Source organism: Harmonia axyridis, chromosome 5, assembly GCF_914767665.1.
Source record: "Harmonia axyridis chromosome 5, icHarAxyr1.1, whole genome shotgun sequence".
Taxonomy (NCBI): Eukaryota; Metazoa; Arthropoda; class Insecta; order Coleoptera; family Coccinellidae; genus Harmonia; species Harmonia axyridis.
This window is the reverse complement of record NC_059505.1, coordinates 36267591-36292299: the sequence shown is the minus strand read 5'-3', so window position 1 is coordinate 36292299 and position 24709 is coordinate 36267591. Positions and strand designations below refer to the sequence as shown.

General features: G+C 37.0%; 1 protein-coding gene across 10 annotated transcripts in view; it reads right to left on the bottom strand.

Moving 5' to 3' along the window:
• Positions 1 to 24709, bottom strand: part of LOC123679748 (rho GTPase-activating protein 21-B) — a 259603-nt gene that overhangs the window by 151563 nt on the left and 83331 nt on the right. The window contains exon 1 of one of the 10 annotated variants that reach the window (XM_045617209.1): positions 564 to 829. The exons of the other annotated variants lie outside the window; for them this stretch is intronic. The gene's annotated coding sequence lies outside the window, so the exon portion shown is untranslated. Of the gene's footprint in view, positions 1 to 563; positions 830 to 24709 lie in introns of those variants that run through there. 10 annotated transcript variants of the gene reach the window in all.

The window sequence follows — 24709 nt, the reverse complement described above, 5'->3', positions numbered from 1 at the left end:
CAGTTTTTTGTTGCAAATTCCATGCCAATATTTTTCATTATTTACTAGAAAAGCTCAGGACGGCGTACGAACGGATTTTTCAATCAATTTTAGGTTTTATACTTCTCAAAACTTAAACTTTGAAAATTTCAAGTTGAGTTGAAGTTTGTTCCTCGAACGAATCCATGGTTAATGAAAATAATAAACCAAAATTGAAGGATTATTTCACATGTACAAACTGAATTTCAACTCAATCCTATTAAGGGAGTATAAAGCATTTTTTCGATATTCTCCTTGAGTTTTTTTAGGTTCGGATGCTCTCAAAAAGAATTCACGGCAAATCCAGCAATTACGTCGAAAAAAAATGTGTTTCATCGTCACCATATACTTCAAGTTCATTTGTGTGAAATGTCAACATCATCATCTCTGCTAACCAAAAGACAATGTTATCATTGTGTACGTCTTAGGGATTTCCAAAATGCGGTAAACTAACATAACGCATCATCTATAAAATTGAGCATAAGAGCGCACCGAATTCCTCACATTTAAACCACAAATACCACAAAAAAAATCACAGTTCTCACCTCCAAAAACAATCAAGATAATCCCAACTCCAGCAAAAATATCCTCTTAATCCACTCAAAAAAAAAACTTCCTTGGTGTCACAAAACCACCAACAAAAAAAATCCAATCGGGCGCGAAGCCCCACTAAAACATAAATACTCGCAAAAACGCCAACAAAAAAAAAATTATTTCGCGCTGCGGCAAAAGAAATCGACGTTGCGGGCAATCACCGGTCAGGCGTACCAACCTCTCTGTTACGTTCGCAAGGCGGACTGGCCATGCTGCGATCGGTAGTCGATTCGGCGTCCGCCGCATCGGGATACCGTCTCCCTCTACCGCCCATAGAAGCGTTCAGGAAATCGGAAATCCTCTCCGGTTGCTCCTCTTCTTCTTCTTCGATCGGCACCGCCGTTGGCCAAAAAGGGTGTTGGCGACCTGTTGCCGCGCGCCGCTGGGGGTGACACGAATAGAGATGGTGGCTGTGCAGCCACCCTGGAAGATTCTGCAGATACAACAAATGCAATTGCAAATTTGTGTACACAGGAATTCCCCACTGAGAATGGTATTTTTTGTTTAATTTTTCTATCTATATAAAAAAAAAATCATTTATTACTATATATTATTGGATCACTGAGTTTTTCTGGCTTTGTGTTCCGGTAAGGACAACCAAGACAACTAACACTACCCTCAATATGACCGGGCCTAACCAGTAAAACACATTTTTTCTTAAAAAATCAACTTTATTCGTTTACATAGTCCCTTTCAAGAGTGATATATGAACTCCAACTCTCTTTCAACTTGTAGTGAGCTTGCCTAAGAGGCATCAACTTGCGAAATCACTTCTTCATTAGAGCCAAATTTCTTGCCCTGTAGCGTTCTTTTCACGTCTGCTGAAAGGCAGTTATGACTGAGGGCCAGATCTGGAGAATAAGCTAAGTAAGAACAGCATTGCTTTCAATTTCTCCATGATTTTAATCGATTTGTGATAAGGCGAATTGTCTTGGTGGCGACAATTTTAATTTTTAATTTCCACACTCAATCGATCCAAGAACGTTATTAAGTATTCACTGTTGATGGTTTCATCTTGGTCATGATACTTAATGAACAAATAATGAAATATACACAACCAAAACTACAAAAGCCCTTAACCTTGCCAACTGATGTTTGAGATTTAAGTCCTTTCTACGACTGTCTTCCACTTAGCTGACGCTTCTTTGTCACAGGAGTGTAGAATGAATCCACTGTCTCATATCGACGCAAAACATCCTGTTTATTCCACCTAAGCAGCTCTAAACATCGTTCAGAATCGATGATGCTTTGTTATTTTCCATCAGCTATGAGCAAGAGCCTATTTCGAGCAAATATTCTTTAAGGACATATGTTCACGCAAAATAGTGGATACACTGCCTTCTTATATCTTTACCTCCAATGCATTCTCACGCCACTTCAATAACCATCGCTCAAAACCATTACGTTCACAGTTTTTATGTTTATGTTTACTCAGTATGCTGAACAACAGACAGTCTAGACCCAGGAATCGAAATAAGATCAAGAATAAAGTATGCTAGATCAGCATTTGAGCAAATGAAGAGACTTCCAAGTAGCGCATCCTTGGACATCCTGAGAAACTACATAATCTAACCTAACCTTGTTGTTCTATATGAGATGGAATTCTGGGAACTTGAGCTGGCAACTATGAGGCGAATCAAAGCGTTTAAGACGTGGGTTTTTTGAAGAATGCTCAAGATTTCTTGGTCAGATAGTGTCGAATCAGTGCTGATGCAGATAGAGAGCTATTATTATCTATTGACAAGCAAAAAACGCCCTATTTCGGACACATCTTGATGAGTGATCAGTATCAATTGCTCCACTTGATCATAGAGGACAAAATAGAGGGAAAACGGGGTCCAGGAAGGAAGCAACACTCCTGGATGAAGAATATAAGAGACTGGACAGCTATAAATGTCCAAAAGTTGTTTCACACCTCTCAAAATGAAGAAAAATTTGACATGGTTGTAGCCAATCTTCACCGAGGATTCACTGAAAGAAGAAGAAGATACATATTGCTGATTTAACCTCAAAACGACATTGTCATAAAGTCGACGTAAGCAACATGAGAAACGAAGCGGAAATCAAGTGAAGAGTCACCAACACCATCAAAAACTAACAATGCTGGTCCCTAAAAGTTGCCAGTTCAATCTTAGGATCTCGCAAGAGCACACCTGTATTTCAGACATCGCAACCTTGCCCATACTCGCAATTCACCGAACTTAGCGTCAAAAACGCGTGCCTATCGTTTCATCCGCAAGGTATCTCCCGATCCTAGAAAGTAACCGATGCTATAAATAATCGATTCTCGCCCGATGGAATTGGCTTGGACTATCTGGTCCCTCGAGCCGGATCACGTCCCGGCACTTCGCAGAATGATATTTCGAGTGGTCGAGAATTTATTAATTCGAGAGGAAGAGAAAATTGGTCTCGAAATGTCAAGATCGACGACGTAATTGATAGGGGAACGGGGATCGCAATATGGCGGCTGAGTTGAGATCGCGAAGAAATCCGAGGCGATGGGAAAACGATCTTTAGATATTGCTTCCGGCTGTGCCCGGAGGTGGGTGGAAGCCTTAAACAGCTTTCGGGATAAAATTTGCAAAATTTCGTTTGCGATTTGAAAATTATGGCTATCAAAACGTTTCAAACCTTTTTGAGCTACTTTAATTCCGTGTATGTCTGTCTGTGTATCCGCAAATCCTTTCAACGCCCTTAATTTCTAGAATTATCATTAGATTCTGATGAAATTCAGTATGGGTATACTCGATCAAAATTTCTCGCATTCTACTTGTTCAATTCGGATGAAATTTGGTACAGTCAGCCGGCTTGGGTCGTAAATGGCTTCATACTTATCCAAATTAATCCCGCTGGAGGCAACATCTGGAGAATACGGTGGATGCAAAAGCAATTCGAAGCCCAATTCATGAAATTTTGCCATTGTTTTCATCGATTTGTGACAGGTTGTATTGTCACAGCACGTTTTTTTCTTCAAATGGGGCCGTTTTTTGACGATTTCATCCTTTAAACGATCCAATAACGCTATATAATAATCGCTGTTGATTATCTGACCCTTTTGGAGGTAATCAATGAATATTATACCTTGAGCATCCCAGAATACTGATGCCATAAACTTGCCAGCTGACTTTTGTGTTTTTCCTCGCTTTGGATTCGGTTCATCGTGTGCAGTTCACTCAGCTGATTGTCGTTTGGACTCCGGAGTGAAATTATGGAGCCATGTTCTATCCATTGTCACATATCGACGCAAAAATTCAGGTGTATTGCGCTTAAACAGCTTCAAACACTGTTCATAATCATTAACACGTTGTTGCTTTCGATTGATTGTAACCTCGCTCGGCACCCATTTTGCACGCAGCTGCCTCATGTACAAATATTCGTGAATGATATGATGTGCACGTTCAGATGATATCTTCACAATGTCTGCTCTCGCGATCAACTTCACTTTACGGTCATTCAAAATCATTTTGTGAATTTTTTTGACTTTTTCGTCGGTGACAGTCTCTTTTGGGCGTCCACTGCGTTCGCCGTCTTCGGTGCTCATTTCACCACGTTTAAACTTAGCATACCAACCAATGATGATTGATTTTTCTGGTGCAGACCCCGGAAACTCTTCATCAAGCCAAGATTTTGCTTCAAATGTATTTTTTCCTTTTAAAAAGCCATATTTTATCAGCTGACGAAATTCTTTTTTTCAAATAACGAAAGTAGCTACACTCACAACGCAATATCTCACAAACTAATGGTCGGACTGCTGTCAAATTTTGACACGTATCGTTTGAAGTTTGGTACTCACTAAAAATGATATGGATTCAATACTAGTTCCGCCATCTGTCCATCAGACCGGGGACTTTTCAATTGGCTTAATATTCAGACCAAAACAATGAAACATTTCAAGCTGTAGAATATTCGCGGTTAAACGATATTTATGTCTATTTCGCGCATTACATAATCGCCTCAAACATTTCGAATAATTTTCCTCAAAACTCTCGTTATAAACGGATCAGCTCAGATAAACATTATCCGCAATAAAAATAACACAAATTTTCCTCAACACAGCTGCGATTGTGGGAATATACGCATCATGTAAACTCAGATAACGTATAAATAAAAGAGAGAGAGAGAGGGAAGCACAATGATCACCAGAGGCGATATACACAGGAAAAATTACTTTTATTGAAGAAAAAACTTAATACAACGGTAACTCATTGATTCCTCAACCATTAAGGTTTATGATTCAAATTTAATAACATCAATTTCGTATTATCGCATTATTGATATTTGTGTTGATTCAGATAGCGTATTTTAATCAAAATCCATATTTCCAAGATCGAACACCGTTATCCAAATGATTATTGCGTATTCTTTATCGTGTCGTTTGTTTGAATAAGTGAATAGACATTGCTCTTTCGAATAGTATTGAACAAGCTAGAATTTACATTCGTATATTTTTTCTCAATTTCGGTATAGCAATCTCAATTGCCTTCTGGAGTTTTCAACTCATTACCTGAATAGAATGGGTATCGATTAGAAATAATGATACGCGGTACAGTTACAGATCACTGGGCATACAAAATTTGACCCTGATTGCCACGCATGACTGATTTTACGGTTGTTCTAAGAATTGATTTGCTACTGAAAAAAAAATACTGGTCAGACAACGCTAATTTGTAAATTGTGATCTTATCATTATCGAACATAATGCGCTGCTGTTTTTATTGATTTTTCTTGATTCTTGATGCACTTGCATTAAACACATCCGAAATTTTTATTTTGGAACAGATTCTTCATTTCAGAATCTTGGGACAAGACTGTGTGTGGTTTCTATAGGGATAAGAACCATGTCCCGAAATTTCACTAAACTGAATTGCATTAGCATCTGCGAGACACTCAAAAAGTAGAACGCGACATTATCATGTAAAAACGGAAAATAATCGAGCCAAAATATCGGTCAAAGGAGTCGCACAAAAGAATTTAGCCATAACTCTGTCACGGCATTCGTCCTCTGATGAGAAAATATTGGTCTTTCGATATTTATTGGTCATTGTGAGTGCCGATCTTACAACTTTCCTCGCTAGGAATTAAAAATATTTAGCATATTGTGAATTAACAACGAGCAAAGGAAAGTACTACGCCCACTACTAATCTCGATTTCTTCTGGGCCTTAAGGCGCGTCCGCACCTAGATTACGCGACGAAAAACCTCAGTTTTGGTGTTTCATTTTCGCTCATAAATCTTTTAAAGCAATAAATTTCATTTCATTTCATATTTTTCACCTGGAAGAAAAACTAATATTTCTGCGAGTCGTCGAACATTCTGTGTTCAAAGTTCTACTCTTTTTCTGTGATAAATTACTAAATTAAATTTTGTTCAGAGTGAAATTGAACATTCAAATTCTGACAATACACAAAATTTCAAAATGGTCTGATCGGGCTCTGGTTTTCGATAACCTACTTGAATTCTCTATGGTTCTAATGAAACTAACCAAACGAAATTTTCATAAAGTTTGACATTTTTTCTATACACATACAGGGTCTTGGGTTGTACATTCCTGAGATCTGAAGAAACATTTTTATTTTTCATCACTTCTTCCGATTCGGCTTTGTTGAAAAAATACAGGCTGTTGAAAATCCATAACTACAGTTCAGGTGTAGGTACACATAATAGAATAAATTTAATCGGAAGTGGAGTCCAACTTATCCATCGTTAAGTACATGGTTGAGTAACATTCTGTCGATTCATACACACATCTTCATTATGATGGCTCCAGAAATATTGAACTGAGTGATGCAAATCAATACTTTATATGGGATAAATGTAGCAAATGCTCATTTCATAAGATGATCGCTTTCAGTTCGAATCTCAGAGAGGAAGCATATGTCATTTTCAGTAAGCAAATTTTGTCCCCAACATGAACTATCAAATTTGACATGAAGCGCGCGGAAATGAAAACATTTGTGTGATACGATATTTCACTCAATTCGCGAGTTTCTCCACAAAAGACGCACTTCTTAAGACTCATAGTGAATCAACGTTTCATATCAACTCAAAATATATTGAGATGAATACCTGAATATATCAGAAATTCAGAAAACAAACTTCAAGCGCGCCAAACGACGTGAAACAACCGTTGAGACTAGGAGAGCAAAAGTTGCCAGCAGTTGATTTCAGCAGGTAGCTACAGAAAATAATAAATATTCTGCTAATTATAAATACGATAATTAGGAAAAATAACGGATTTCGAATATTCAAATTTGCATATTTAATAGGGAATCACTCAAATAAATATATTTCATTCGAAATAGTATACATTCATAACGATATAGTAAAATTGTGGATTTGAAAATATATCACAATGCGACAACATAATCTAACCATGTTGGGGACATGTAAAAATTGCGTATACTCCCTCTATCTATGTTTATTACTCTATGGGTTTCTTCAAATCTTATTGATGTTTATTTAGTAAACAAGCTCTTAGCTCATGTATAACAGAACTTTAAAACTATGTAACTCTGATGATTGAAAAAACTTTAGTATGCAAGTTTCTAGTGGTGGCATTATGAAAATTCATAATGGCTATATCTTTTCATGCAGACTGAATCGAAAAAAAAAATAGTAAATAAAAAGTGTTCCTTTTGACATCAAGAATCTACTGTTGAAATATATGTAGATATCAAGTAATCTCAATTCAATCGTATTTTTAATCCCGAGAAAAGATTTCTTTGTCCATTTTCATTCTGGAATTTTCTATGATTTCAGTGATGTGACCAACTTTTTATTTCAAATGAACAACCAATATCTAAACACCGTCCGTTTTGTTCTCACCGAAATATTGCTGATTTTGTTTTGATATTCTTCTTGAATTTTCTATGGTTCAGGATGAAGCAGGAAAGCAAAATATTCACAGAACCCCTTTTCTGAACGGTAAAGCGATCAGTTTAGAGAACGAGCACCCAAAAATTGCTAACCATCATACGACAAGTGTCCTAACCTCAGAGGAAAGAAAAGATAGAGGTGCCCTTAGAAGTAAATAGCGTTGTATTGTAATCAATTGCAACAGTATGATGATAAAGTGAGATAGGACAACAACAAACCTGCAAAATTGACAACTAGAGGGGCGGTAAACATTTCAGTGGCGTAGTCAATGGTTCTCTTACTGCCTCTTATTAAGTTTTCGGTGCTGAAATGTTTGGAACAAACATATGCATATTTGGGCAAATTGTTCATTTGCAATATTGATACGTGGCACCATATTTTGCTAAATTATCTATTTGAAGGAAACCTACAAATGTTAGCATTGAATTAAATTTTCGATATCTCACAAATACTACGCTATAGACGAGATATATTCTACGCCTATGGACTCAAAACGTGAACTTAGCTATGATAGTTTAGGTTTTCATTTCCGATGTTTTACACACTATACATGTTTTTCGAGTATTTATCATGATTAAAATTAACAATATGTAACTTAAAATTCACAAACTTGTATGAAATAACGCCGATTACAAACGTGAAATTAAAATGAACAGTTAACCCTTAACGCACCTCTAGTTGACACGTGCAATAACAACAACAGAACCGTGTTGCCAAATCCTCAGAATATTCGCAAAACATCTATGCCACAGAACGGAGAAAAGATTACTTCTTCCTCAGAATGGCAACGCAGTACATTATAAGTGTTTGTAAACAAAAATGTTATAGCGATGTCAACAAATGCTATAAGGCACCTCTATCTTTCCTTTCATCTGAGGTCCTAACCGTACGGCAAGTCTCCAACGTGAACCCACCTTTAGATTGCGCTAACGTCTCCAAACTTATGTTTTTACGATCGACCATCTGCGCGTCGCCTTATCTTCGTTCTTATTCTTCTCGAAAGTGACCTAATCGATAAGACTCGGATCGCCATCCAATATTATTATGTTCGAGAGATCGACAACAAAAGAGCCATCAAAATTTTTATTACTTCCCGTGTTCCACTTACGGCCCCAACCTGAATAGGCAGATATTCGAACAAAACGTATAAAACGACGTCTGGATATGATCGCGACGAGTTATACGACTCGGACGTGATGGCCCAGTGGTGCCACACACATAGAAAGAGATATACTAGGTGATTTTATCACGTACTTAGCCGATGATGATCATGGCCACGTAATTTCCTTTCCGTCTATCGCAATTAGATTCTATGGTCGTGGAATGTCTATGGTCGTTCGGAGGTTTCGAATTGGGACGTGAAAAGTACTGTTACACAATTGGAGAAAGTGTGAACAGTGGGTGTATTGAAAACTTAATCTACTAAAAAATACCTTTAGGAATTCATGTGAATTTTTTTTAAAGGCTTACCCCTCAGAGTAATAAACATAGAAAGAGGGAGCATATGTCATTTTCAGTTAGCAAATTTTGTCCCCAACATGAACTATCAAATTTGACATTAAGCGCGTGGAACTGAAAACATATCAGTGATACGATATTTCACTCAATTCGCGAGTTTCTTCACAAAGAACGCACTTCTTATGTCCCCTAGTGAATCAACGTTCCATATTAACTCAAAATATATTGAAATGAATACCTAAATATATCAGAAATTCTAAAAACAATCTTCAAGCACGCCAAACGACGTGAAACAACCGATGACACTAGGAGAGCAAAAGTTGCCAAACCTTGGATTTCAGCAGGTAGATACAGAAAAAAATAAATATTCTGCATAATATAAATTAGACAATTAGAAAAAAATCGGATTCCAAATATTCAAATTCGCATATTTAATAGGGAATCACTCAAATAAATATATTTCATTCAATATAATATACATTCATAACGAAATAATAAAATTGTGGATTTGAAAATATATCACAATCCGACAACGTAATCTAACCATATTGGGGACATGTAAAAATTGCGTATACTCCCTCTATCTATGTTTATTACTCTGTCTATTACTCCACATTATTCAATTGGTGGAACCAGATCAAGAATATTTTCTTCCAAATGCGACAGAGAAGTTGATTTATTGGAGTAAATTCGCACAGGAGAAAGTCTATAGGTGTTAAATCAAGACTTAGTGTAGGCCAAATCTTGAAGATCATTTTTTCAAGAGAAATTCCACGAACTCCAGTCCGAGACGTATTGAGATGGGTCCTGCTATACAAATTCTGTTTAGTTTAAACTTTAAACACTAAAAGTTCTCCATCTAACACTATTGATCTGCTCGCAGTCCTGATCTAATTACTATGGATTTTTTCCAGCATTCTTGAGATGTCTCAAGTTTCCTTCAAAAACTGCCACCCTTGGCGAATTCGAAGAAAAAATTAATCACGAAAAAGTAATTTAAGAAATGTCGAATGAGATCACTTAACGTTTCAACCTATTAATTTTTATTTGAAAGGTCGAATATTATTAGCTTCTCAGATTGTGGCCTAACATTAATTATTTTTTTATTCAATAAACCCATTGACGTCTAGTCAGCTGGTTGAAAACGTTTTGTAATCTTTCACCTCAAAAGATGTTTCATTTCAAGGCACATTTGTAACATTATTTATCTAATACACAAATTTTCTGGATGCCATAAATTCTCACCGACATTGTATGTATGATTCATTTCGGTGAATTACAACAATTTATCACGATTTTAAATCATTATTTATGGTGGTGAATGACGATGTAAATAGAAAATTTAACGCCGAGTAGATTTATTCATCTTTGTCCAAATAATGGTAATGCTTACATCATAACAAACTGTATCCTTTAGCTGTTTCCTTGATAATTGAAATATTGCTATAAGAAAATAAGGAATACATCACACTGGATCGAAACTAATGATACGAAATGCGATGTTATTCAAAATAAATTTCGAATGGAATTATTTGAGTAATTTTTCAATGTGAGTATTGATAAAAGGAAATATTTATCTTTCATGCATCTCCTATAATTCTAAATATAAACTAGTTCTCCACCTTTTATCTATTGTAAATCAACAAATTCCAATTTTATTGACAAATGAAATTGTTCATCAGAAATCTCGAATTAATTAATTAATCAATTAGTCATTAGTATAGTATACTACTCGCAATGATGTCTTTTATTACCTTGCTTCTGAGATAAATTACCGGACGTTTCACATGGCAGCGTATTTTGAATCGCAAAGATCTAAAAGTTGATTGCAATTGATACACTGAACCAAAAATGCACATATAAGATGTAGTAAAAAAAAATCCATTATTTTTGCATGAAATGAACACTATTTACATTTTCAGCCGTCTGAAATATAACTCATTTTGTCTTTGCTAGTGTCCATCTAAACTGAGTCAACTAATCACAAAACTGTCAGAAAAGTTTTTGTAGTACGAAATCTTATTTTTCTAACTTAAATGATGGTCTAACCACAAGCTCTCCGTTCTGTATCTAGAAAACGATTCAACGTTTAGAAAAATTTTAGGGACGAAAGTTTTAGCAAATTTAATCACCTACAACATTGATAATGACAACAAATAGCGAAAAACCTATGGGAAACGAGTTTTTTGCAAAAATAAAAAAAAAAATTTTGTGTCAAGTTAACTTTCAAGATGTATTTCATCCGAAACATTGGTCATTGAATGAAAGGTTGATTTTATCCCATTTCATCTTTTTGCAGAAATTCCCCTCGGCACAAACGAGAAAAAAGCAGTTCCAATATTCTCCTGAAAAACCCAGCCACTAGATCCCAAGCACATCTAGCCAATTTTTTTTTCGTCCGTAAAAGGTGCGACAAATCCAAATGAATGGCATCGTTGCGCACTAATTAAAACAAGCGCTGCGTTGGTGGCTTCTACATCTTGTGAATGGGAAACGCTACCAGTACTTACCACGAGGTACCGAAGAAACATGTCTTGTACGCATAAATATCGTCCAACTCACCTGGAAAAAAAAGACAGTATTATTTATGTGGCAAGATCACGACACGGAGAAAGAAATCTATTTATAACAGGAGGGCTACTGGTCTATCAGAGCTATGCGGTGTTGCCAGATTGATATTTCTCGCCAAGCATAGCGAAATACACTAGAAGATAAGATTAAGTAACATACTTTAGAGCACCTACAATGTACAAATGAAAATTGATTCACTGTCACACCCTTCAAACTGTTTGTATAGCTTTTTTGCTATAACTGGCATGCCAGGAGAAGGGTATTGGAAGCTTAGGAATTTCACGTTTGCATCATGAACAAATATCATTAAAATTCCAAATTCAGATAGAGCATTCATAACGAAGTTAAAATGGAAACGATCCCGGCACAGAACCTTCCAGAACTCCGTACTACATTTATCAGACGCACAAATGGCGACCTCTACTATTAAAATTCAATTTTTCGAATATAACAGTATTATATACAAAAGAAACACAACAAAAACCTAAATTATAAAATAATTATTTTTCAATAAACTTCAAGGACAGTACGTCAAACGCCTGTGACATGTCGAAAAGGATCGATAATATAAACAAGCGAAATTGCTATACTTGACAGGATTATATACAAAATGTCTCAATAAAATTTTATATGTAGAAAAGCCATTTAAAAAATGAGCCATTTTTCGAAAAAACTATTTTTGTACGTAGAATCGACTGAAATAATAAAAAATATAGGTTCTAATTCGAAAATATTGAGTTTTGATGAATTTGAGTTATACAAGTTCATGATCTTCTTATAAACACCCTGTACATTTTTGGTCCAAACCGCCAAGGGTCTGAACATACTACATATCTGCAGAATAGAAAAAAAAATCCGAAAAAAGCACTTTCTGCCGAAATATTAAAAAAATGTGAGTCCTCATAGACACCTTTTTTTAATCCTATTAACTCATGAACCGTTGAGTTTTTACCCAAGGTATGGCATATTGCTGAAATTGTCATCAAAAAAGTTATCTAATGATGGAATAATATACTAGGTGTTCCATTTGAAATAAGGAAATAGTAGTCTGTTTCCGGTAAAACCGGAAGTAGTATAGATCTGAAAATATTATAGAGAGAAAGATCATTGTCTCAAACTCCAATAGGGAAATTTTCAGCTCAAAATTATGATTAGTCTTCCAAAAACGTCTAATAGGCCATTCCGCTGAATCCCCTGTATCTACCCGCTCGTTGAGTAAATCTTACACTAAAATGCCTAATGACGTCTTAGCAAGTATGATCCGTGATGGATCATACTTCGAACCAGAAATACAGACACACCATTCAAAAACAGTAGGTCTCCTGCTGAAAATCAAGAAACGGCAACACCGCTGCAACATTTCTCGCAAAAATGTAGCTGAAGTACACGAACATCGCAAATGTTGATGTTCCCGTAAAACGCTAGCGGTAAATTCGTATACATACGTAATTCCTGTTCCTATACGTAATTTACAGGCAACCTTCTCGACCCAATTGTAAAATTGGTTGCCTAGCTCGTCAACCATACAGGAAATTCCTATCGCGTATCATGATGCCAGATTATGATTGTTATTACTCGTAAACGGCAACCTACAAGGTTGAATGAATGTTAATTGGCGTAATAACGTGGTAATTCATTAGTGTGGTCAACAGTTGGTGAGTGAATTAGAGGATGGTGCTCTAAAAGGTACAAGCTAACATTGTAAGGTTCGACCTATGCTGCTCCTCCATATTTCATAGTTACGTGCCCAAGAAATTCCGTCGAGTACAGGAGTGGATTGGTTTTGGAATTATAAGACCGGTGTGATCCGCATGTGAAGGACTAGAATGGTATAGGTGTCTGATTTCGTTCAGGTGTTTTATACCCTGCGCATTCACCATTTTGTATCGGCAGGAATCTAGGAAATCAGCTTGAATAGCGAGATAGTTTTTAAAATAATTTTTACTACCAAAAATATTTGTGATGCTGGGAACATAGGAATTATAATACATATTTTAATAATGACGAACTAACCTTAATTTGTATTATTATTATTATTATATGAACTGGGGTCGTTTTGGTTCGGTAAGCCTTCCGGGAACTGCGACCATGCAGATCTTTTGTTCTCTACCCTACTCATTCATAGAAACCCAGGGAGGTAGTCAATGACGTTAATAAAACTCACAAACTCCTTAGGGGCCTTGGCTGTTACCTCTCTGGTATCCAGGACCGGCTTAACCATGTGAATGGTTCTTTGGCCAGCCAGCTCCGGACACTTGCATACCAAGTGTTCGGCTGTTTCTACTTCCGATCCACAGAGCCTGCAAATCTCGTCTGCTGACTTTCCCATACGGTACAAATGATTTTTGTACCGACAGTCCCCGTCAGCAGTCCCACCATAACCCGGCTCGCGACAGCTTCAGGAGCTTTTTGGCGTAGGTAGGTGAAATCTTCACGAATTTCTTTGCCTGAACAAGTCTAGGAGTGTTAGTCCAGTGGATTGTCCTGCTGTTCAACTCCCGTAGCTGGACCGCAGCTTTATATTGGTCTTTTTCTATCCCACAGAAAGGCTCAGGTTCAGCAGGTGTTAACCTTGATGCACTTTTAGCAAGTTCATCAGCTCTTTCATTTCCTTCAACCCCACAGTGCCCTGGTACCCATAGTAGAGTCACCTTATTTCCTCTGGCCAGTTGCTTTATGGTGTTACGGCAGTCCCAAGTCAACAGAGACCCCTAGCAACACGATTCCAGGGATCTCAGCGTGATTTGGCTGTCCGTGGTGATGTAGATATGCGCCCCCTTGAGGTTCATTTTGAGACACTCCTGGGCGCATACATAAACAGCCATTATCTCGGTCTGTAGAATAGAGGGCTCACTTCCTAGGGCTTTAGAGATCCTCAGTTTAGGTCCATATATCCCAATGCCGGTGCCCTTCTCTGTTTTTGATCCATCTGTGACCCATATGGATGACTTTTTGTCCAGACGATTTACGAGACTTATTGCACAAGGACGGTCATTTATAACCGTTTCAAAGGGCGTTTCAACATTAATTAGTAACTGCTGAAACAGTTCAATTTTTGACATAGCTTTTGTATAGGATTGATGTTATGTTTACGTGCAACGTGTCACAAAATGAAAATTATAGAGTCGTTCAGAGTGAATCCACCTGGAAAGTTTACATTGAATTGAATGAGGTGAAGCACGATACAGCAAATAAAAGTCTATTTTGCATACCACTCGACCGAAAGCAGTCCTTGTTTTTTCCGGAAAAGAAATAATAAAATTTTTGGTCCTTTGAGTCGGATCTCTATCATCACCACTGGATGCCATTATTATAAAACTCTATTTGTGATGAATGTATCAATGTATCATGTATGTAATTATGCAATAATTGAATTTGTTTCAGAGTAAGGCTGTTAGAAGTATGTGCGGACGCACAGAATGACAAGGGAAGTCAGAAATGCATTTTGCTGGTGGAAATTTTGAAATTGGCGACAAACATTTCCAAGTATGTATCCATACTTAGTCTGCATTTACTTTCAAAAATTTTTCAGGTGAGATCAAAATTCGGCTAATCAGGGATAGTCAATTCTGGCACTGCTCATCGATTTTGTATAGACCTCACAGTCTTGAGGAAATTTGAACTCAAAATTTGGGAAAAAATTGAATTTCCATACAAAAATCGTTATATCTCCTCAATTATTAGTCACGGACCCCTCAAATAAGAACGTTTTTTGAACATCGGGGTCTGATCTGAAACATAGTGAGGTAACTTCTTACCAGAACCGAATCTGGAAAAATAGTGAAGGAAAAAAGTGTTTTATTCGATGCGAGGAATCTATAGTTAAATTCAAAATAACGTTAAATCGACAGATCCTGACCGACGAGTCGACGGTACTTCAATGGCCACCTTTAGAATCGGTGCAATTCCAACCGGGCCATCAATCATACCTCCCCGGCCAGAATTAGCACAGACTATCGACAGGAACACGCATCCGCTTCGACGACGACGATCCGTCTACCGGGACCTGTCAAGGTCTGTCCGCTTGTTTCACGCCCGCCGGCCACTATCAATAATGGTTAATAAGGCGTAATGACGTCTAGAAACGACGGACCTTAATGATCCTCGCGCAGATGGGCGCTCCATGTCCTCCGATTTTTTGCGCCACGTACGATCGTTAATTTCGTTGTTTTTTTGTGTTCAGTAAGTACATACAGAGTAAACGCGTAGAGGACGGCTTAGGAGAGGACGATCGAGACATTTTGGGAAGGTGAAATCTGCTATTAAGGTTGATGAGACGGAACGTGGCCCTTGGGCCTTATGAGGGAAGACAACCACGTAACATTATCGTGATCTGTCAATATTTGCCTAGAGGAGAAGGGATAAAAATAGTGTGCGGTGTTGCAAAAACGATTGAATTGTCAGTAGAAGTTAGGAATATTGGAATAGTTTCAACTTTCATCGAAAGTAACTATTAGGTGTACAACTTTGCTTACATCGAAATATTAGTCGATTTATGTCTGCATCATAAAGTTATTCTTGATTAAACATGTCGGCTTACCAGACGAATTCTCGTCATTTGAGAAGGTTTTAATTTTCTGCTTTAATATGATTGAAACTTCCGATGAGGTTCATCGAATGCTCTCAAATACCTATGGTGAGGCAGCTATTAGTGGAAGAACGTGCCGAGAGTGGTTTTAACGACACAAGAACGGTGATTTTAAAGTCGAAGCCCAGCATGACGGTGGAAGAGAGGTTTTCAAAGATGCAGAATTGAAGGCATTACTTGATCAAGACTCGTGTCAAACGCAACAAGAATTGGCAGAATCATTGGGAGTGACGCAATAAGCCATTTCAAAACGCCTGAAAGTCAAGGGAATGATTCAGAAAGAAGGAAATTGGATGCCGTACGAGAGTTGAAGCCGAGAAATGTTGAACGGCGTTTGTTTGCTTGTGAACAGCTGCTTGCAATGCAAAGACGGAAGGGATTTCTGTTTTGCATTATGACTGGAGACGAAAAATAGGTTGATTACTATAATGCCAAGCGTAGAAAATCACGAGGAAATCCCGACCATGCTTCCACGTCGACGGCCAATCCGAATATTCACGGTTCCAAGGTCAGTATTTGGTGCAACCAGCTCGGCGTAGTGTATTATGAGTTGTTAAAACCGATTGAAACAATCACAGGCGATCGTTATCGGACACAATTAATGCGTTTGAGCCGAGCATTAAAAGACAAATAACCGCAATACAACGAGAGACATAATGAAGTGATTTTACAGCATGACAATACTCGACCCCATGTTGCGAAAGTGGTCAATACATATCTGAAAACGTTGAAATGGGAAGTCCTACCCCACCTGCCGTATTCTTCCAGACGTTGCTACCTCGGACTATCACTTGTTCGATCAATGACACAAGGCCTGGCTGGCCAGATCTTCCGGTCTCATGAAGAAGTAAAAAATTGGATCGATTAGTGGATCGCTTCAAAAGATGACCAGTTTTTTCAAGGCGGGATTTGTACGCTGCCCGAAATATGGGAGATAGTAGTGGCCAGCGATTGACAATACTTCAAATCATAAATATATAATCAGTCTTTTACAATAAAGCCTCGAATTTTGGAAGAAAACAGCGGAAGCAAAGTTTTACGCATATGTAATTAATTACATAATTGTTTGTCTACATTTTATCAGATAGAATGGAATAATAATCCATAGTGTAAATGTTGCAATGTTTTTTTCAATCCCTATGATATTATGTCTTATATCAACGTTAACCGTCTAGGCTGACTAGATATCAATAACGTCTGTTCGTAGGTGAGTCTTAGCTCGTAAATTTTCATATCGTAATTGAACATCGATCAATCTGATGGTCCATCCGACGAACGGTTTATGTTAATGGCCCACATTAAGATCGTATTAATACCCGCGTATTGCTTTTCTAACCGTTGATTAGCCCGGGAAATAATAAAATATTATATAACGAGTAATTATTCAGCCGAGTATCGTTATGTTCATTAACTGAACATCCGAAACTACGTGGAGATTATATAGAATTACGGTGCGCGCGGACTGTGGTGCGTTAGGAAGATTGTTTATTTGTGTCTTTGAGTCTAGAGGCGCTCCTGCGTAATTAAGAGTTCATTATGATCGAAATGTTAATAGGAAAAAATCGGACTACAGTATCATTAAAGTCGTTTTCGGAATTGATTGGGTCATCATTCATCGCGTCGAAAATATCGATATGGTTATTATCAGATCCGTATTTAGGTTTTTGTCGTGTCAACGTTTGAAAATTTCACTCGAAAAACACAATTCCTCTCTTATTGGCCAAAGCTGGCCGCTTCTGGTCAATTTCTTCCTTCAGACGGTACAATTGTTTACAGTACTGTCCTGAGTTAACAGTCGTGCCGTAGAGGAGCAGCTCATAGAAGAAAATTCCCTGCCAATCCCACACAACACAGCAAAACCTTCCAGGCCGTCAATCCTGGTTTGGTCACCGTTTCCGCCGGCTCACCGCATTTCGAATACTACCGTTTTTGCTTGACGTTGTCGTAAGTAATCCACTGTTCATCACCAGTCACCAACCATTTCAAAAATACGTCGATTTTGTAGAGATTGAACAGCAATTCGCAGATGGAAATTCGGTCCATTGCGTTAACTCGTGTGGTACCCCTACATCGAGCTTCTTCATAAGACCAGTATTATGCAAATGATTCCAAACAATTTTTTGTGCAATCTTTAGCTCTTGGGCAATCGAAACAGTGCTTACTTGACGGTCGAACCCGAAAATGTTCATGATTTTATCGATATTTTCAACAATTGACCTTTCAGTTCGTTATTTACCATGAAAGTCTTCTTTACCATTGAACATTTGGATCATAAATAACTGGAAAAAAATGTTTCAGAGGGATCAGTAAAGTATCCTAGCGACAAAGTTCTATTATTACATTCCACGGAGTCTTCTATCATCCACTTCACTAAATTTTTGTACTTTTTCATAAGAGTTTTTGACCTTTTTGGCAATAAATTTTCTACAAGCATTGATGCAGTTTTGGTAATTTATTCGAAAATTTTATATTAATCTTCCATTCTTTCAATGTTTAATTTTTTTTTAGTTCGATACATTTTTCCATAGCAACGGTAGTGCATCTCAGAGAATTGATATAGGTATATGTTCATTATTATAAAATTGAATTAAAGTTTCGAATTTGTAGATTACCTGATATATCATATAAAATGTAACTAGTTTCGAAAATTTCCTCTAAGAAACTATTTAAATTATAAATACATCAAGTCCGCTGTAATCATTTTTCAAACCATCCTAATATTTCTCACAGCGTCTAGTCCAGTGCGAGATCAACTCGAAAGCATACAATTTTTTTCGGTACTCAACGCAGAGATATTTTATTGAGCTGTGACTTTAATCTGCGCGGCAAGAGTTAAGAGGTCCAGAGAAACTACATCATCAATAAATCGAAGAAAGCTTTCATTGTTCTTGGTCTCCGATTAAAGCGATGCAAATTTAATTCATGCAACGGTTCATTACTTCCACTTTGATGGCTGCGATCAACGCTGTGTCCATATCGCAGTTTCCTGCTTTATCTACTGTCAATTTACGATCACTTCGAAGAGAAAACGTGAAGCTGTTGGACGGTGATGTGTGGCCACCTTTAGTTTTTATTTGGGTGATGCCGACTTTTTTTTCTGCAAGCTACCAAAAATGCAGACTTTATGAAAATCAGTTCATAATCTCGTATTTCCCATAGAGTAATAAACATAGATAGAGGAAGTATACGCAAATTTTACATGTCCCCAACATGGTTAGATTACGTTGTCGGATTGTGATATAGTTTCAAATCCACAATTTTACTATATCATTAGGAATGTATATTATATTGAATGAAATATATTTATTTGAGTGATTCCTGATTGAATATGCAAATTTTAATACTTGGAATCCGATATTTTTTCTAATTATAGAATTTATAATAAGCAGAATATTTATTAGTTTCTGTATCTACCTGCTGAAATCCAAGGTTTGGCAACTTTTGCTCTCCTAGTGTCATCGGTTGTTTCACGTCGTTTGGCACGATTGAAGTTTATTTTCTGAATTTCTAATACATTTTGGTATTTATTTCAATATATTTTGAGTTGATATGAAACGTTGATTCACTATAGGACATAAAAAGTGCGTTCTTTGTGGAGAAACTCGCGAATTGAGTGAAATATCGTATCACTGATATGTTTTAATTTTCGCGCGCTTCATGCGAAATTTGATAGTTCATGTTGGGGACAAAATTTGCTTACTAAAAATGACATATACTCCCTCTATCTATGTTTATTACTCTGAGGTATTTCCAAATAGTTCAAAATGTAGCTATAATGAAGCCTTACGATACTGGAATTCAAAAATTCCACTGCTTAACCGCTATAGAACGTCTCGTCAATGGTAAAACACCCTGTATATTATATTGTTATTTCTATAGTTCGAACGAAATTTTTTCCCCAATGAAATAATATACGGAATAATAGTTATTTCAATTTTTCCCAAACTCGAACCAAACCAAATACCCAAAATAACGAAAAATCCAATGCATAAATCGTTTTGAATTAAAAAAAAAATAATCAACGAAACATTGAAACAAGATTCATTCACAAAATTAATTGCCTCCATAACAAGTATTCAATCGATTACATATATACAATCAAGAGTGTGAGAAATGCTGTTTATAAAGTGCAAATTGCATCGCACTCAAAACTGTACTGATTGGCCTCTCACTTCAGATAAGTTCAGTTCAGGTGAAAGGTTAATATTCGGACAGGCAACACAGAGTCTGGACAGTGACGTAAATAGATATTTCAAATCCTGGATCAACAAATTTTCCCAACTACACAACACAAAATCATAATTCATCAAGAAAATTGTGGAGTGTCAAACACGATACATTTTTTTAACGGAAACACTCTAACACATATACGCAAGTTTCAATTCTCAGAAACACAATCCCGTAGTTCTCGGAATAGTTTTTGGGGACACATCATTTTAACGATTTACACATGTACTTCATCATGGCGATGAATAGCGAACGATCTTTTTGACATCTCAATGATTACATCTGAGAAGAGTATCATACATCAAAGTCTCCAAATGTCACAATATTGCCAATCTACGCAATTGAAAACACTTGGCAGGAGAAATGGTCCACATACATATAATAGATCGGGAATGATGAGACAGTTTATTTAAAAATAAACAATGAAACATTGATTGACATGATTTCAATAGTTTGAGAGCTCTTGTTCATCCTTCCATTTACGCTTTTCGATTTACTTTTTCAGAAAGTTGTAGTAGTGAAGTATATCTCGAATTGATCTCATTCAAACTATACACACACTTTAATTTAGGTAATTTTTCTGTAAGATTTTGGTACAGACCTTTGAAGAAAGCTCTCGCAAAGATCCTGGCCATCAGACAGAGATATTAAGGGGTTTGCCTTGTTTAATATCAATTTAAGTTCTCTGAATATGTTATTATTATTGAATCATAATTACACTCAACTTGATAAATTCACGTATGGAATTGAAGTCGAGGAATGATACTCTTCAAAAATTAGCTGGTTTTCATGTAGTGTTGACGAGGCCAGCATTCTTCGTACGGCAGCTTGGCCTTGGTTTTTTCTGCTCCTGAATACTGTAGTACTATTTGGTTCAATAGTGTTCATATTCATGAAATTGATGCACATCTTAAGGTTTCTATGAGAATTATCAGTGGAACTATTAGATCTACACCTTTACATAGATTACCAGTGCTATCATATATACTTCCACTTAATATTCGTTGACAGATTGCAGTCAAAAAATCTTGGGATAAATTTCATTTCTTTCCGAACTCATTTTCAATTATATCTTGCATCCCAGATACTGGAACTGCCAGATTGAAGTTATACAAATCTTTATGGACTATCTAATACTTTCCTGCCATCTAATGAAAGTGACAAGGAAATTTGGCGTTCGGAATGGAGTTCTTGTAAAGTTCTAGGTTTCAATCTTCCTAGGAAAATTTGGTGTATCGACTTAGGACTGGCCATGGTCGTTGTAATAGTATGTTCTTTAAAAGGCATTCTATTGATAGCCCACTATGTGAGTGGTTGACCACTTGGTGAATATTTGTCCAATTTATAAATTTCCAAGCTATCCATTCAGTTCCCGATTCTCTTTTAGGATGGGTCGCTGACTTCAAGTCCAATATAATGACAACTATGACATTTATTACTCGTTTCTTGTCCTTTTTTGTTTTTCAGATTAAATTAAAAATATGTAGTCAATTTTTAGTGCGAAGAAAGGATGAAAAATATTTTGTTTGGATGAAAAAGAACTACACTACACCTATACAGGGAGACAGAATTTTTGCAGAGAATTTTATCTATGATGCTACACATTTAGCTACACATGCTTTATTGTTAATAATTTTTTGTATAGCTATGTATGTATATCTTGAAAAAAGAAAAACCATCAACAAAGACATTCAAATAGCGTTTGAAAGACGAAATAGCGGAAAAACGACCACATTTGAAGCAAAAGAAAGGGCTCTTTCATCGAGACAATGCACCATGTCACAAAACAATAAAACCTAGGTAAAATTGGATGAATTGGGCTTCGAATTGCTTCGCGTCCATCGTATTCTCCAGATCTATCCCCAGCAACTTTTTATTGTTCTCGGACATCAAGAGAATGCTCGCAGAAAGGAATTACCTCCTATGGAGAGGTAATTGCCGAAAATCAGGCTTAAGACAAATCGCACCATAAAAATGGTTGAAAATATTGAATAATAACGAGTGTTTTTTTTCGAGGTATATAACTTTAAGTTGGCATTACTGTTCAAGATGGCGACCGATTTAACAGCTGTCAAGTGATTTATTCTCAGTTTGGTTTGGCAATTCATCATGAATAGACTCACGCCTGAACAACACTTGCAAATAGTGCAATTTTATTTCGAAAATAATGGTTCTGTGCGGAATACGCATCGTGCACTACGTCCATTAGCGATGAAGCGCACTTCTGGTTGAATGGCTACGTCAACAAACAAAACTGCCGCATTTGGAGTGAAGCTAATCCTCAAGTGTATGTCGAAACACCGTTACATCCAGAAAAACTGACTGTTTGGTGCGCTTTATGGGCTGGTGGAATCATTGGTCCGTACTTCTTCAAAAACGATGATGGCCAGAACGTTACAGTTAATGGTGATCGGTATAGAGCCATGATTACTATTTTTTTCATTCCTGAATTGAACAACCATCATGTCCACGAGCTGTGGTTTCAGTAAGACGGCGCGACATGTCACACAGCTCGTGCCACAATCGATTTATTGAAAGACACGTTTGGTGACCGCCTAATTTCACGTTTTGGACCTGTGAATTGGTCCTCCAAGATCTTGTGATTTAACACCGCTAGACTACTTTCTGTGGGGCTATGTAAAGTCATTAGTCTATGCGGATAAGCCACAAACCCTTGATCATTGAGAAGACAACATTTGCCGTGTTATTGCCGATATACGGCCACAAATGTTGGAAAAAGTCATCGAAAATTGGACGTCCAGATTGGACTACATCCGAGCCAGCCGTGGCGGTCATATGCCAGAAATCATATTTAAAATGTAATGCCACAAGATTATCTTGCGGATAAATAAAATTCATGTCAATCGAACAATCCATCGATGTCTTATTGCAATTTAAAGTTCTATTGCTTTAAAAAAAAACACCCTTTATAAACAAATTAATTCGAAAAAAAAAATTTTTACGTCTACAAACATTCGAGCCCAACTGTAGATGAATACCCTCGTCATTTTTCACGCGAAAAAATACCTACATAAATCGATTTGTCGACCTGTGACGGTTCAACATTCAAAAAAGCTGGCACCAAAACAGAACCCTGGGAACGTCCAAACTCAATTAAACGTACCTGTAACGAGCAATACATCTTTTCATTTCGAACGTGGCAGTCGGTTGCGAACGTAAACCAATTTATACGCTGCCCGTTACGTACGTCCCATATTTCAACGTGAAATCCGTTTTACGGTCCCTGCCGAGGCGTATAAATTTATGGGTTAGCGTAAAAAACACGGAATATTGCGGCCCCAAGAAGGAATAAAGCCGAAAATTCCGAATTCGTATGGAAAGAAACGCGTAGGTATTCCATAATGCAGAAGTATCCATCAGCAATTGAAATCGTTGCCAAGAAAGAAAAATCCGACGGGTTGGTTGCGAAAAACGCAAAAACACGATCGCTTCGGGAATATTCTGGGCGCAAAAAGGATTCAATTTCTTTATTAATCTACATACAACGGTATTAATAAATATACATCACAAGAAACAGTTTTCGAGGGGCTTTATTGTTTCTCAAAATATTCTCCACTTAATACACTTTTTCATACTTTTAAAAATATTTTCAAAACTTCAGATAATTCAAATATTGAGTGGCCACCAAGGTTAGCGGATTTAACACCGGTAGATTTCCTCCTTTGGTCACATTTGAAGAACAACACATTAGAATTTAAAAAAATGTGAAGTTCACAGATTATTATTGACAAGCACTTTGTTGATTAGCCATGTGAAATTGAAATTTTTGATGATCTTTACAGTTTGATAAGAAATTTGTAAATGTTATATTACGTGTAAAACTTTGCTTCCGCCGTTTTGCAATAGGTGGCTGTAGCGTTAGGTGGTAGTCGAAATAAATAGATCGTAGATGCCATACAATTAGCTTAAGTATTTGTAAACATAACATCATCGAAATATAAGTCGATTTGTGTAAGTATCATAAAGTTGTTCTCGATTAAACATGTCAGCTTACGAGCCAAATTCTCGTCATTTACGGGAGGTTTTAATTTTATGCTTTAATATGAAGAATCTGCGGCTGAGGCTTATCGAATGCTTTCAAATTACTATGGTGAGGCCGCTATCAGTGAAAGAACGTGCCGAGAGTGGTTTCAACGCTTCAAGAACTGTGATTTAATCGTCGAAGACCTGCATGGCGGAGGTAGAGAAAAGGTTTTCGAAGATGCAAAATTGGAGGCATTATTTGATCAAAACTCGTGTCAAACGCTACAAAAATCGGCAGGATAATTGGGAGTGATGCAACAAGCCATTTCAAAACGCCTGGAAGTCATGGGAATGATTCAGATACAAGCAAATTGGGTGCCGTAGGAGAGATGT